At 37.3% G+C, this 12,817-nt stretch overlaps 1 protein-coding gene and 1 non-coding gene across 14 annotated transcripts in view; one reads left to right on the top strand and one right to left on the bottom strand.

Moving 5' to 3' along the window:
* The window catches only part of DLG2 (discs large MAGUK scaffold protein 2), a 2,253,656-nt gene that overhangs the window by 1,059,581 nt on the left and 1,181,258 nt on the right, over positions 1-12,817 (top strand). The gene's annotated exons all lie outside the window — the stretch shown is intronic.
* Positions 11,338-11,444, bottom strand: LOC127484992 (U6 spliceosomal RNA). Its single transcript, XR_007912203.2, has one exon. It is a non-coding gene; the product is annotated as a U6 spliceosomal RNA (small nuclear RNA).

The following is a 12,817-nucleotide window of genomic DNA, read 5'->3' as shown; positions in this document are numbered from 1 at the left end:
CTAGACTTGTCTATGTGCTCCCTTTGACTCCCAGTCCCTCCACCATGACCAACTGTGAACTGAAATTGATCACCTGGAACAGTGAGATGGCATTGGTACAAGCCACCTCGATGGGATTGAATTGGAATCCCCTGGTATGCTTCCAACTCCACCACTTGGGGCAAGTCAGCCTGAGCATGTCCCAAATTATACATCTCTTCCCTCTCCCATTCCCACTCCCATGTTCAACAGGGATCACATTTCAGTTAATTTTCAACACTTAAGAATAACTGTGCATCAATTACAGAACTAAACCAGTCATATTAAGTAGAACAGATAAAAATACTACTAAGAGGGATAATGTATTAAGTTTGGTTAATCAATGTACAGCCATGCGCCATATGATGTTTTAGTCAATGGTGGATGGCATATATGATGGTGGTATCATAAGATTATAATGTTGTTGAAAAATTGCTGTAACTATCATGAGATTATAGAGCAAAGCATTACTCACAACTTTGTAGTGATGCTGGTGTAAACAAACTTCCTGCACTGCCAATCATATAAAAGCATAGTGCAAACAATTGTGTACAGTACACAGTACTTGACACTCAATGACTATATGAATGATTTATGCATTTACTATACTATTCTTGGCATTATTAGTTTAGGGTGGATGCTTGCTACTTATGTAAAACAGTGCGCCCTATGGCAGAAGCCTCATACATTGAATTTACCTTGTCTATTGATGAGGGAGATACTTCTACATTATTTACAGCCTTATAGGCCTGGGGATATTTTGGTTAGAAATGCAGCATCTATTGAGTGAGCAATAGCAATATAAGGTAACGAACACCTTTTTCAGTACTTTGCCAGTGGCCTAAACTATAGAATTTGAAATTAGATCTTCATTTCCTATTCCTCCTACATATCATAAATCCCTACTCCCAGAAAATAGTCATATTATACAAGATATTGTGTAAAATGTTGTTACTCTGAATACTGTCATTTTTAGTTAACCAGTGTGTACTTAGTCAGTGACTGCCTGTCTTATTTCAAGGCATGAAAGTCTGTACTTTCAGGAATCTTAAATGTTCAAGATATGGTACTTGTAGGCTCTAAGCTTATATAATTTGGGCAAGAGGTAATAGACAAAGAAATCTTTACAGCAGCAATAATTGTGGCAAATTTTCTGCTTTCACCACATTTAGATGGTAATTCAGAAGCTGATCCAAATCGGACACTGTTCATTACACACTAATTACTGTTTGCCCTAAAGTGATTGTTATGCACAAAAGCAAGTGTAAATGGAAACTGAGATGTTCCTGTTGCCCTTCCAGTGGGGATAAAACTGACGGATTATATGAGCAGTCTCCAAAAAGTTCATGGAAATGCATATCATGAAAATAATATGCATGTATTACACTAAAATAGGGTTTTAACGGTGCTATTAAAAAAAAAAAAAAACCTCCTTCAAGTCAATAAATATAAGAACAACCATTGAGCAGAAAAATCGTCATCATGAATATCACCAAACATTTAAGAAAACAATGTTAAAAATAGTGGGCATATATGAGAAGGTACCAAATGTTACAAATAATAAAGGAATCCAAATTAGGCCTAATACCATTTTATACTCAATTACATAAGCATAAAATTAGAAAATCTGACACTATGAAATACTCATGACATTATTTCTTTTACATTACTGGTAGATACAACCATTTTGGAAAATACTGACATTATTTTATAAAGCTTAATATTAAAACATAACACTCTCATTCCTAATTATATACACTATAGTGGTTATTATGAAGTTACATTGTTTGTAACATCATTGTTCCTAAAAGGAAAAAAAAAACCCAAACCCGGAAAAAACACAAATGTATATCAACAGGAGAATAAAAATATAATTTATGAAATATTCACATAATGGAATAATACACAAGTTTTTTTAAAAGATTTTATTTATTTATTTGACAGTTACAGACAGTGAGAGAGAGACAGAGAGAAAGGTCTTCCTTCCGTTGGTTCACTCCCCAAATGGCTGCAATGGCTGAGGCTTCACCAATACAAAGCCAGGAGCCAGGTGCTTCTTGATCTGCTGGTCTCCCATGCGGGTGCAGGGGCCTAAGGACTTGGGCCATCCTCCACTGCTTTCCCAGGCCACAGCAGAGAGCTGGACTGGAAGAGGAGCAACCGGGACTAGAACTGGCACCCATATGGGATTTCAGCACCGCAGGAGGAGGATTAACCTAGTGCGCCACAATGCCAGCCAATAATATACAAGATTAAAATGAATGAACAAGGATTAATTTGAAACATAATATTGAGTGCAAAAAGCCAGTAAAAGAAAAAATATATATAGTATCATAACACTTGTATGATCATAAAACAATCTGAACAATATTTTTGAGTAGGTATATATGTAAGTGCTAAATCAAGAAAATGAAAAAGAAGGTATATTAGAAATGTACAAGAACTGCTGGAGTGTAAGGGGTATAGAGGCACAGTATCACAGCACAGACCAAAATATTTACCATTCTAGTTTTTAAGTTGGTCTTAATTTTAATACTGGGCTTCAAAACTTCTCTTCCCATTATGTACATGATTTTGTATACATCAAAAATTATGCAATCAAAAATATTAAGCTGTAAAACCCTAGGGTGTGTTAAGTAATTTTTTTTTTAAGTTTTAACCATGAAAACAAAGATGGACCTGTAGGGATTTCTCTACTGATTGCACTGGAGTTACCTAAAAGTGGATTTGAGTTTTACTTTGAAGGGATGACAGCTATGAAATATTACTCTTTCTAAACAAAGTGGTTGTGCATATTGACATTCTTCTGCATCTGTGATAGCAGATGCTTTTAAAAGCAACAAGGAGAGCAAGCAGTAGTGGGTGGAACTAGAAGCAAATGCTTATTCATATGCTGCCATGGGAAGCAGGTCGACCATACTCCTTTCAGATACACTTAAGAACAGTCTAATCTTAGCTGGAATTGAAATATCTGGGACTGTTAAACTGTCATTGATAGGCGCTGCCATCATGGCTATTTTCTGAATATTGCAATGATGAATTGAAGCATAAAATCACAAAATCACCTGGTACAATAGACTTGAGAGGATGCTTGGACTTTCTCTCCTTTTCTTTTATTTGGTCAAACAAAAGCAAAACCATGAAATAGACATTCTTCAGTTTTATTAAAAATACATTATTTAAAAAATGTTTGATTGACATCATCTGATATGAAGCAGCTACTTTAGAAGGAATAAAATAGAATAAACATCTGGCCTTTTGCTGAGCTTCTTACTGCAGATGTATGTGGGTGTCTGTCCTACCCCGTTAGCATAGGCCTTGTGTCCAGCCTAAATCCTACTTTCTCACACTCGCCATTGATCCTGACTTTATAGAGAATATCTAGTCTTATAATTTATCAAACAGTCTGTCCTATATTTGAAAGACTGTAAAATCACCTCTCAGCTTTATACTACTAGGATTCCTGTAGGTAGATAGATAGGTATAGATAGACATGTCAATATTTACCATTATATATCCATCTATATATGAGAAATAATTCATTGCCTCCATATAGTTACAGTTTTAGTTCCTTATTCTCACTTAGCATTATTCTTGGTAACAATGATTCCAATTTTTAAAAAATCTATTTCTCACCTTCACTATTGTTATAATTTTAATCCCTGTAATCCATGTTCCTGATAAACTCAATGATTCTTCCTAAAATTCAATGCTCATCCCTTTAACTCAAGAATTTACCTCGGTTTCTGAGTATTTATTCAAAAAAATTCAGCATCCCACATTGGAATTTGAAGATGTAGATCATCTCACTTAACTTTATCTTACCAACCTTTCTTTATCTGCATCAGACAGACTTAAGTTGAATTATAGTCCTAGCACTTTCCAGTGGGTCTTGGTTACATCAATTGAGAGTTCTAGTTTCTTTATTTGTGAACATGAACCCTAAAAAATGCTGGTTTTTAAAAGCTGTCTCTACTTTAAAAGATGGCTACAATATGTTTTTGACAGAATTTCTTGTCATTCAGTACAGATTTGACATGAATTTGAGTAATAGTGCCTATAAGGTTTTAAAACAAATTAGATTTGAGAAGTAGTTTAACAGAGTTGTCCTATAGTTGTGCTCAGTAATTTTTTTTTTTTTATTTCTTATCCTCCCTCTCTCTTTCTTTAGGGGAAATCTATTGGCTTAATGCTGAAGGAATAATCATGATAAGAGTGACTCATACATGAAATAAATATAGCACATGATGATGAGATTTTTCTTTACTAAGAAAGGCTTGGGAGGAGAATGTGAGGTTGAAAAACTGACTCTTTCAGTCTTCCAAAGGGAATATCCGTGCTATGCATGTCACAGTGTGTATCATGGGTCAAGAAAGGGACGGCTTTTAACAAGAGACCCCAGAACTTCTCATCACGTTCACTTACTAAGGTGATGCTTCTCTTCATAAATACTTCAAAATTAAATAAATGACAAATTTGACCATGAGAAAGGGAGGAAGCAGCTGTTTAACCACAAATGCTGTTATCAATTTGTTTGAAGATGGACAATGGCCTTCCTATAGTTCTCTAAGATAGATATTCATGAGCTGGGTTAGCACTCATGAAAACACCTTTTCTTGCACTGAAACTCCATTAACTGAATGCTGAGTATTTTGGATGTTCCTTACACTGAGGCTAGTTGATGGTGAAAGGAATTCTTTCTTTCGCACAATTTATAATATGTGTTTTCTAGCAAGCAGGTAAAAATTAAATACAGAAGAAGCATCTGACCTCTTAGGTAATCCCTAGTGTGAATTGAAGTGAATTAAAGATCTGTGAATGATTTTTCATGCATAGATATCATAGTAATCCAAGTACTGTATACACTTCAAAGGAACAGTAATGTCTATACAGCGTGATGCTTCTTTCCATATTCCAGTGTTTCAATAGGGATTCTTTCAGTCTTTTCAAAATATGAGGAGACAGAGCTGAGTGCAAGTACAGCGGTAGCTTGCTGCCTTTTACTCCCAGCTAGAAGGTGAATCAAATTCTTCTAGGTTGACCTTTTGACAGGACTGCTCGTTGGACCCAAATCACTCTGGACCTGCCTTAGTGGACTGCATTAGTACAGTGTTGTTCAAAAGTTTCCACCGAAGGACTGAAGTTAAAGGATGATGTACAGGTGCCTCAGGGAGTGTGTGTGTAAGGGACCATGTAGTGTGAAATTGAGATTGTAGGAGCAAGCCAAAGAGCTAGAAATTTGTTTAGAAACTTGTTTTATCCAAAAAAAAATCAGTGTAAATTTTATAGTCAAGACCTTAGGCTATTCCTATGCTTTTATTATATATTTTTACTGTATCTTAAGTGTATTTATGATTGGGAAAATGTCTGTGGCTTGGGGAAACCTGCAGCCCGTTATTGCAAATGGTATGCTGCAAAAGGAGATATACAATTTATTGGACCACAGAGGATCTCAGTTGCTGGTACTGTTTCTCCTCTCCCTCCATGTTAGAAGTCTGCCCAACAAGAAATCTTCCCCTTGTTATTATTCAGGACTTCAAACTTGACGTGCATGAAACTTGCTCATTATCATTCCCCTCCTTCACTTATGCTAACTTTCATGGTGAGTGGCACCTTCCAGGCACTCAGCTGCTAAAGCCAGAATCTTGGGAGTCATCCCAGACAACTCGTTCTCCATCAGCCCCCATGTTCCATCAGCCACCAAGTCTTGTCAAGTATGCCTCCATCTGCTCTTCTTTCTCTGAATTGACATTGTTTTAATTTAGCATTTTATCATCTCTTGCCTGAATTATGTTACAGGACTCACTTAACTCATCTCTCCGCCCCTTCATGCTGTCCCAACACATTGCTAATTTCTGACTTCCCATTACTTTAAGATATAGTTCAAATTCCTAAGCACATTAGAACCTTTATGATTTGGAATATTCTTGCATCTTTATCATCACATCCACAGAGTCATCTTACCAAATCCCAGCATCCTTGCCATATATCAGTAATATAAATTTAGGATTACCACATCATTTTTTAACATCATTTTTTTTACCTTAGCACGTATGTTCTAGTCCTGGCATGTCCTTTTTCACTTCTCCTCTTTGCATGGTTAATTGCTATCAATTTTTGATTATGGTTTTATTATGGAACTAATAATGCTATTTTTTCCTTTTAATAAAAAATCCCAGTAGTTTAATCTTCTGCTTCTCACAGGAAACTAAATGTTTGGCACTGCATATTATTTAGTTGTGAATGAAAGTGTAACAGGTTAAGATCTTGTCAAGAAATTTCCTTTAGAATGTAATTTAAGTAGATTTGTGTCCTCTTAATGGAATCAGAACTATCCCTATGGAAATGTATCTCTAAATATATAATTTGTATCTACGTAAATGTCTAAAAAGCATATCATTTTTAGGAATAAGAATGTGAAAAATATCATTGACCAGAAAAGTTAATGGGAGAGAGGCACATGGACACTGTTAGTTGATATTTGACATGAGAATTGTACATAGAAACTTATGAGAAGCTTCATTCCATTGTTATCAACCCTGCAATTGTGGGATAGTAGAAAGTTTCCTGAAAGGAGCTGTGTTTGAGCTGAGTTTGCTTAATGGAAGGTAATTTAAAAAAGGATGATTGGGTGAAGCATGGAGAATATGTGAGAGCTCCATGCTTGGTGAGGGTGGGAAGACTGAGTACAATTAGGGAGAAGTATAAATAATTTAATATTAATAAAAGAAGGAATTACAACATATAGAAATACAGAGAGGGATTAGATTATAAAGAAGTCTGTATGAACTGTTAAGGAACTCAAGGGACAACTCAGATTTTACTGTATGTATGGAACAATAAAGATATTAAGCCAATGATAAGATCTAGTTGACTTAAATGGCTAACTTCAGTACCAATGATAAAAAAATGGGTTTTAAAGAAAATCAGATGGCCAGTTGTAACATTAGTTCAGCAGAGAGCTGTACATGGTCCTACTCGGAGAAGTTTGGTAGAGATGGAGTCAGCACAAGGAAAGAACTTCTCAAAGATATATTGATGAGGTATAATTGGACAAGCATTTGACTGATTGGCTGGACGGATGCAGCTAAGGGTGAAGGAGCAAGAAATGGGAAGAGTTAGACAACCCCGGTTCCTGACTTGGACAAGTATGGGGATGATGATTCCAGTGTGTGAAACAGGGAACAGAAAAGGTAAAGCACATTTCAGGGAAGGATGCTTAGAACATGCTGTGATCAAGATACCAAGACCACACTAAGGTGATGACCCACAAGCAGAGGGGACAGGAGAAATTGGACTTTTGTATCTTTCACTGATATCAGATAGTAAACTATGAACTAACCTGAATTTTCTTATAAATGAATTCATAGTGTTAATTTGTTCCTAAGATAACATGGACACTATTCAATATTCAGTGAAATATTTTTAACAAACCTTAGCTTGACTTTTTTATTTTCCATAAAGTATTAGCATCTAACTGGTATCAAACTCCCAAACTGTAAAATTTAAAATATATGTAGATAAAGCCCCATCCAAAAGAGAAGAGATTAAATAGGTAAACTCTGGAAGTAATTTATTAGTTTAGCACTACTATTTAAGACGCTTAAACTTTCTTTTACTTCTTAAGGGAAATATGTTTGAGGAAATAATGTGTGTCATATACGTTTATTTCTAAGATATCAGTTCTATAGCAGTAAAAGTATAGTATAGGATCAAAGTGTCCTCCTTGCTGAGGAAAGTCATTTTTGGAATGATAATTGCCCTTTTCTAAATCTCAGTCTCTTTTGGTCACTGCTCAGATTCTGTGTAAAGGACTTGTTGTACCTTTCCCCTCCTCCCCATCCTCCCCACCCCATTCCATTTCCTCTTTTGAGACCCTTGGTGCCTAACTGGACCCTTCTCAACTCTTTCCAGTGCCAATGGCAAAGCAGATAAACTGCACAAGGCAGCGATGAAACAGATAAGGGAAAGTTCCCCAAGACTTCAAGGAGTCCCCTATTCTCCCACCAGCTGCCTTTGACTGTCCCCCCCACCCGTGGTAAATTCCTTCCTTAACCACATCAAAACCCGAGTTCTAAACGCACTGGGCATGCAGTCTCTTCTCAAGAACAGACTGTTGCCAACCTCTTTGCTTCAAAGAAAGCAACCTGTCTCTGTTGGTGTCAGTCTCTGTCTCCTTTTTCAGTCTCTCATTTCTGGGAGTATGAAAGGCCAGAACCCCGAGCTATTCCATACCTAACACTATGTAACCCAATAAACTACGTGGAAGAGTGGGCATTGTGGTACAGCACATTAAGCCATCACTTGGGATGCCTGCATCCCATATTGAAGTGCTTGGGATTGAATCTTACCTCTGATTCACATCCCAGCTTCCTGCAGCTTCCTGATAATGTGCCTGAGAAGCTGCAGATGATGGCTCAAGTTCTTGGATCCCTGCCACCCACATAAGAAACCTGGATGGTATTGCTGGCTCCTGACATAGCCCTGGCTGTTGTGGGTATTTGGAGAGTGAACCAGCTAATGGATGATGTCTCTCTCTCTTTGTCTTTCTGTCTCTGTCTCTCTCTCTCTGTCTCTCTCTCTCTGTATGTGTGTATGTGTGTCTGTGTGTGTGTCATTTTTGTCTTGCAAATGAATCAGTAAACAAAACTTAAAAAAAAAAACCACATTGAGGGAGCAGGAACAATGAATCATGTGCATAAGCTCAATGAAGAGAGAAATAAGACATCTCAAGTATCACCTTGTCAATACTCACTTGGCACTGAAAAAGTTACACCCCTCCCTGATCCTCACTTCCTTTTCTCTGCAATAAATGAGTTGGTTGACTAGTTGATAAAATGCCTTCCAGGCTATCATAGTCAATGTTTCTCTCATCTCATCTGCCTCTAAGAAGTCTTCATAGTTCTTAGTTTTTCTAAGGAGTGTTGTGACTCAGAGCTTGCCAGTCTGGAACATAAAGATGAACCTTTACTGGAGGCTAACATTTTCACTGTGAAGCTATGCTAGAAAAAATGGGTGGTGCCTTAAGAACACCCAGGATCCCAGGCAGCTTTTCCTCCCTGCAGCATCTGATTTTCCTCTGATATAATAAAAATGGAACTCTTGCTTTTATGTTAAAGATCTTTCTCCTATTCCAAAAGAATGATGGTAGTTGCAATGACATTTCATTATTTTCCTGGATGGTTATCTGAGGAAGACTGTGTTAAATGTATGTAGTTCAGGATTTGATAATTTTTCTCCTTAGCAGTGTTTAAAGCATCATATTATTTAGGATCTGCTGACCGACCTCAATGATGCATCCTTTTTAGGATACTATTTTTTTTTCATTTTTAATCAGTTTTACTTTGCCTCTCAATTTTTAAAAATTTAAATTTATTTTTAATATTAATAAAAACAGATTTCATGTGTTTCAAACACTTCTAAGAACATAATAATATTTCTCTCCTTAACTCTTTTCCTCCCTCTTTCCTTTCTTTTTTCTTTCAATTTTTGCAATAACATACTTTCAATTTATTTTTAATCACAGTCATAATATGTCCAACTAAATATTGTGTTCTGCAAGCAAAAAGTAGAAAGACCACTGTTCCACAGAAGTATAGACAAGGGCTATAAACGATAATCAAACTGTATGATGTCAATTTCACTCTTATACGTTGAGGATTTTTTTTTTTTTTTGGTATTCTACATGTTTGTTACCACTAATCCAAGAAAATATGTGATATTTGTCTTTTTGGATCTGGGTTATTTCACTGAACATAAAGGTCTCCAGTTGCATCCATTATATTGCAAAACTGGATTTTATTCTTTTTATGTCTGAGTTGAATTTCATCATGTATATAAACCACATTTTTTAGTCTAGTCATCAGTTGATGGACATCTGGGTTGATTCCATATTTTATCTATTGTGAATTGAGCTGCTATAAATACAGAAGTACAGATAACTTTTTCGTATGGTGATTTCATTTCCTTTGGGTAAATTCCCAGGAGTGAGATGGCTGGGTCCCATGGTAGATCTATTTTTAGTTTCTGAGGAATCTCCATACTGTCTGCCATAATGGTTGTACTAGATTACATTGCCACTAACAGTGCATTAGGGATTCTTTTTCTCCACTCTGTTGCCAGTGTTGTTGTTTTTTGATAGCCATTCTAACTGGGGTGAGATGAAACCTCATTGTGGTTCTTATTTGCATTTCCCTGATAGCTAGTGATCGCCATTTGTATTTCATGATTTGAAAAGTGCCTGTTCACATCCTTTGGCCATTTCTTTTTTTTAAGATCTATTTTATTTATTTGAAAGGGTTACAGAGAGAGAGGTTGAGATAGAGAGGTCATCCATCTACTGGTTCAATCCCCAAATGGCCACAACAGCTGGAGCTGAGCCCATCTGAAGGTAGGAGCCAGGAGCTTCTTCTGATTCTCCCACATGGTGGTGCAGGGACCTGAGGGCTTGGGCCATCCTCCTCTGCTTTTCCAGGTACATTAGCAGGGAGCTGGATCAGAAGTAGGACAACCAGAACTAGGACATCCCACATGGGATGCTACCATTGCAAGCCGGAGCTTTAACCAGTTCTGCCACAGCGCCACCCCCCACACCCCCACCTTTCACCATTTCTTTTTCTTTTTCTTTTTTCTTTTTCTTTTTCTTTTCTTTTCTTTTTTTTTTTTTTTTTACAGGCAGAGTGAACAGTGAGAGAGACAGAGAGAAAGGTCTTCCTTTGCCCTTGGTTCACCCTCCAATGGCCGCCGCGGCCAGCGCGCTGTGACCAGCACACCGCGCTGATCCGATGGCAGGAGCCAGGTGCTTCTCCTGGTCTCCCATGGGATGCAGGGCCCAAGGACTTAGGCCATCCTCCACTGCACTCCCTGGCCACAGCAGAGAGCTGGCTTGGAAGAGGGGCAACCGGGACAGAATCCGGCGCCCCAACCGGGACTAGAACCCGTGTGCTGGCGCCGCAAGGCGGAGGATTAACCTAGTGAGCTGTGGCGCCAGCCCTTTCACCATTTCTTAATTGGATTGTCTGTTTTGTTATTATGAAGTTTCTTGAGTCTCTCTCTCTCTCTCTCTCTCTCTCTCTCTGTGTGTGTGTATACTGTATACTAATTCTTTATCAGATGCATAGTTTACAAATATTTTCTCTCATCTGTTGGTTATCTCTTCACTTTATTGAGTGTTTGTTTGGGTCTGCATAAGATTCTTTACTTGATGTAATCCAATTTTTCTATTTTCGCATTTTATATTGCCTGTACTTCTGGGGTCTTATTGCCTATCTCAATGTCTTATGGTGTTTCCCCTATATTTTCCTCTAGTAATTTGGTGGTTAAAATATGGACTGCTTCACTAATTTGCATGTCATCCTTGTATAGGGGCCATGCTAAACATCTTTGTATTATTCCAGTTTTAGTATATGTGCTGCCAAAGCAAGCATGAGGATACTATGACTTTAAATAAGAAAGAATCCAAACTTATATAGTGGTTCCTAAAAATCTGTCATTTATTTTCTATCACCTTACTCTTTGCCATACATATTCAAATACCACATTGAATCTTGTTAATGTTTTCTTTAGGCCATTTCACTTTTAATTTTATACAAGTTATATAACTGGAAAATTGGTATCACTTGCTTCTTGAATATATCATAGTTTGAGATTTTATTCTACTTGTAGGATAACAAGTTAGCCTATGCTATTTCTTGGTTGTTGGCAGAAGACACAAGATTCTTGGGTCAGAAACAAAGAACTTTATTCCTATGGCATAGATAGCAGCATGAAAATTACTGGGCATATTGGTTCTTTTTTTTTTTTTTTTTTTTGAGCTACATTGTCTCATGAGAGGCTCAAATGGATACTGTATGTGAATACGTTTTACATGATACCCAAAGAATAGTGAGGTTTGGACATTTACTTTTTTTTAAATGGCAGGCCTGCTTGCTGATCTGGAGAGTAGTAATATTACCTAATTTGTCAAGGTTGCAATGAAAAAGTGCTAGGGATCTTGCATTCTTTGCACATCCATGAAGAACATTCAGAAGCTTCTGGCAAATTTCTTCACCCAACATTCTGCAGGTCAAGATTTGGGGTGGGCTTAGCTGGATGGGTTCTGCTGATCTAGACCAGGCTTTGCTGATCTCAGCTGGAGGCTGATAGGCAAAGTGATTCAGCAAAGATAGCCCATCTCTGCTTCCTGAGTCTCTTATCCCCTTATCCCAAGCTTGTTTATATGGCTCTGGAAGCAGAAGACCCAAGGTGAGTGAAGAAGCAAGACCTCTGTAGGTCTAGGCCCAAACTACTACATCTGTCTTGAATCATTCCAGTGGCCAAAGAAGTCATAAGCCAGCCCATTTTCAAGGGATAATAAAAGACTCCAACTCTTAATAGAAGGTATGACACAGAATTGTAACAATTTTTGCAATTTAGTACAACATCAGATTCAAAAGGAAGTTGTTTTAGATCTAGACCCCTCTTAAATTCTCAGAGCCCCAGTTTTCCCAATGTGTAATAAGAATGGAACAATTTACCCTGATGTTGTAAGTCAAACTGCTAAGAAACAAAGGAAGTACCCAGAACTGTGCCTGATACATGATGTGTGCCCTAAATAAAAGTAGATATTACTAAATCCCAAATCTTCATTTTCACTTTAATTCACCCACTCAGTTGTTCCAGATCTACTTTAGTAAGTATAATTGGAATTCAGAGGCATTTTCCATCTATGTTTCCTCTCTTCAAACTGCATGGTAGAAGAGTTTGCTGCTGGCTCTCAAGTAGGCAAAGGCACTGAGAATGTATAAAGAGGAGGCCATAC

This window comes from Oryctolagus cuniculus, chromosome 1, assembly GCF_051225735.1.
Source record: "Oryctolagus cuniculus isolate XC-2025 breed Fujian yellow rabbit chromosome 1, ASM5122573v1, whole genome shotgun sequence".
Classification (NCBI taxonomy): domain Eukaryota; kingdom Metazoa; phylum Chordata; class Mammalia; order Lagomorpha; family Leporidae; genus Oryctolagus; species Oryctolagus cuniculus.
This window is presented reverse-complemented; position numbering and strand designations above follow the sequence as displayed.